This window comes from Dermacentor albipictus, chromosome 3 (assembly GCF_038994185.2).
Source record: "Dermacentor albipictus isolate Rhodes 1998 colony chromosome 3, USDA_Dalb.pri_finalv2, whole genome shotgun sequence".
NCBI lineage: Eukaryota > Metazoa > Arthropoda > Arachnida > Ixodida > Ixodidae > Dermacentor > Dermacentor albipictus.
The window spans coordinates 6,186,616-6,190,028 of record NC_091823.1 but is presented as its reverse complement, the minus strand read 5'-3'; the positions used below and the strand labels follow the sequence as shown (position 1 = coordinate 6,190,028).

Here is a 3,413-nt window from a genome sequence, read left to right as displayed (position 1 = left end):
TTGCCAACGAGGCTTCGGCTATTATAACCTGCATCAATCTGGCAACAATGAGCTATATGCTTGGTTTCAGTTCCATAATCCGTAGAGCTTCCCGTTAGAGCCCGTATTCTAGAACACTCTACTTCCCGTACATAAAGGGAGGAAAAAAAAAAAACTTTATTTTCCTTCATCCATGGTCCCGTACACCGTGGTCCCGTACACCGCGGTCCCGTATGTTCGTTTTCCAAAATTTCCAGAACATATTGGGGGCGAGTTCCACCACTAGAAAAGCTGGCGCCTCCGTCGGCGTGACGTGTTATGAGGGATCATGTGGACACAGCGGCCGTGTCGGCTGCTTCGGAAGCGCCAAAACGAGCTGAAAACAAAAATTAAGATTATACGTCCCACCTGCGCGGCGGTTCTGTAAGCGGGGAAGTTTTCCCGAAAACATTCTAACTCTCGCTTTTCTTATGTCATAAATAACACCATTCTCCCTCCGACATCGTCCTATCGACCTTGGCGTCGAACTTAAAACAAATCTTTCCTGGAGTACACACGTGCACATAACAGTTACTTGTGCGAAAGCCTCTAAAACCTTGGGTTGTCTCTGACGGAACTTGCATAAATCCCCTGCTACAGTTCGTAAATTGGCATATCAAACTTCTGTTCGCCCACAATCAAAATTATTTAGTTTGCTTGCTAAAACTAATTCAAAATAGCGCAGCGCGCTTCATCACAACTACGACAGAACTTGCAGCATAACGCAGATTAAAGCAGGTATTTCCCTCCAGTCACTTGAAATTCATCGCACAATAAGTCTTCCTTGCCCTTTTCATATACGTTCATGGCAATCGATCTCATATGTGTTGCCTCTTGAGGCACCAGCGCGCATGTCCCGTCGCCTTAACCATAGTCATAGTTTCACGCGCGCCTTTGGCAAATACACTGTCATTTAAAGCATCAGCACTGCCATGCGTCATAACAGTATGGAATGTTCTTCCTGATAACACTGCGTGCTTATAACAAATCGTGATGCCTTTCATGAAAAATTACAAAGCTGCATGTTGTAAGGATGTTTTTTTTTTTTACTTGCTTTCCTTCCCTGTTATGTGTACTTGTGTTATTTTAATTTTAGTGTGTATGAATACATTATTGTGATTACGCTGTCTAACGCTTACCCTGGACAGACATAATTGAACGTTGTTTTTCATATCCTGTGACTGCTTACATGTATTCATATTTATATTCCAGAAACACTTACCTTGTATCCCCCCTTACTCAATGTCCTTAAATGGGCCTGTAAGGTGTTTTAAATAAATAAATAAGTAATTAAATAAATAAACTTGAGAAGAGCTTGCTGTTAGGTTATAGTTTGTACATGCTGTTAAGAGTGAAAACGGCAAGAACGGGACAAGAAAGAAAGACCTACAGAGTGCTGGGCCAGGAAACTAAGAAACCGCCACAGCAAAGAGGTAGAAGAGCAGGTAGGTGAATGGCTTCGAAGTCCACGAAGAAACAGAAATATAGGAATGTTAGGGGCCGCCATGCCGTTCAACACGGTGAATGTTGAGTGCAACAGTAATTATTGGAAAATAATTTTAAGGATTGGAGTAGGTGGCGATGGACACGAGGAGGCGGGGGGCGGGCGGGGATGTGCATAAAAGTCATCAAGAATGAAGTTGGCAGACAAGTATGGACACAGGGAGAGCGTCGTGTTGCTGCCCGATCGCTCAACTCCAAATGGCCGTGGCCAGCTGGCTCACCTACCCCATCGCAACACGTGCTGCTTGCTGCGGAGAGTCCATCCTAATGGAATGTTTTGGTAATTTTCAGAACAGACTGGTGTCAGGCGACACGACACTATCAAATCTCTCGGAGCTACTGGCCCTGATCCTACTGTGAACTATGGATGCCGTAATTTTCACAAAGGCTTCTAAACAGGAAGCAGCCCTGCTCCAGACTGTCTGCGTCATATCAGTTCCCGAGTCATGATCAAATAACAGCTGTGTGTAGCGTTATGGCTACAATACCATGATTGCAAGTTACTTCCAAACATCTCTTCAAGTAAGTTGGACAGCAGGTTACCGAAAGTGAGTGAAACTGGCATCATGTGGTACTATCGAACTTCTAGCGGAAAGCTTCATTCCTGCATTTTTAAATCTAGAATAATATAGCATGCCCAAAACGCAGAAAGTGCGATTGAGTGATAGGCGACTTGAAAAATAGTGCCCGCCCTCTTCCATATGTAGCCATGGCCGTACCACTCACTGGCAGATGACTGAAAAGCAATGATTATCTCCACTGTTACCTGGGCTACACCAAGTCTGGCCTGCAAACAAGAAGACACACAATATAGTGCACCATCTTGTTTTTCCAAGTCATCTACCAGCTAGGTCACTGACATATATTATATAAATGCATCAATTCATAAATGAAAAATTTTTTTAATATAATTTTTTAAAATAACATAAGGATGACAGCATAATTTGATACCAAGTGGCTGCACGCCTTAGTAATGAAAAACTTTTGTCAGAAGTTAAGCAAAGTTTTGTTCCGGCAACACATAAACGTGTATCCTCAGTGTTTTTTCAAAAAGCATTCTTGTCTGGGGAATGCTTGATCATATACTCCTCATGGAAGAACCATAAGGTTCCTCCATACTTCCAAGTGTTGCTATTGCATCTTCTTCAGGTCAATTAAGTGAATACAGTAGACTTCCGTTTGTTTGATTCCGGTTAATTCTATTAATATGATCCCGAACGAAGGTCCTGGCCGGCGCCCTTGCATGCATTTCTATGGGCACAAACTTTCAGTACTTCGATCCTAAAATTGGCCTTCGCCAGATAATTGGAACTCGAGCAGTCAGCACGCAAGTGCCTTACCTCTGTCCACAACAGCAAAAAAAATTTAGCCGAAGATTGTTTGCGCGGTGCAGTCGGACACAAAACCAAAACCTCCTCTGCGGCATTCATAAGCTTTCCGCAACATCTACGTATTACGGTAAAGCTGACTTTAAGAACCATGCAGCAAACCTGACAGAAATCGGACAAGATTGTGCAACATATGTTAGACCCTTACCCATTTTTTCTTGCTAAAAAAATTGGGTGTGCGTTAGATTTCTACTTTATTTAGGAGCTATGTTGTCGTTTCTATGTTGGTTTTTTTACTTTGGACACATGGAAAGTGGGGGCGCATTTGATTTGGGGGCGTATTGAAATAGGGAATATACTGCCAAATGAATAAGACAAAATGTGTTTTGGCATTATTTCTGCACTTTTTTTGTTGGATCCGCCAGATAATTCAGTCAAGCTTTTCAGTTTCCAGTTTTTTTTAACTCGACCCGTAAGGGTCGAGTTAATGGAAGTCGACTGTATACACAGCTGCCACATATTAGTTTATTTCGTGGAGTCATCTAGAGTTCCAAAAAATATATG

The 3,413-nt window shown here is 42.5% G+C and overlaps 1 long non-coding RNA gene across 1 annotated transcript; it reads right to left on the bottom strand.

The window, feature by feature from the left end:
- Nucleotides 1–1,238: 1,238 nt before the first annotated feature.
- Nucleotides 1,239–2,985, bottom strand: LOC139057802 (uncharacterized). Its single transcript, XR_011513002.1, has 3 exons — nucleotides 2,862–2,985; nucleotides 2,288–2,308; nucleotides 1,239–1,276 (listed from the first exon to the last, which is right to left on the bottom strand). It is a non-coding gene; the product is annotated as an uncharacterized lncRNA (long non-coding RNA).
- Between the last annotated feature and the right edge of the window lie 428 nt (nucleotides 2,986–3,413).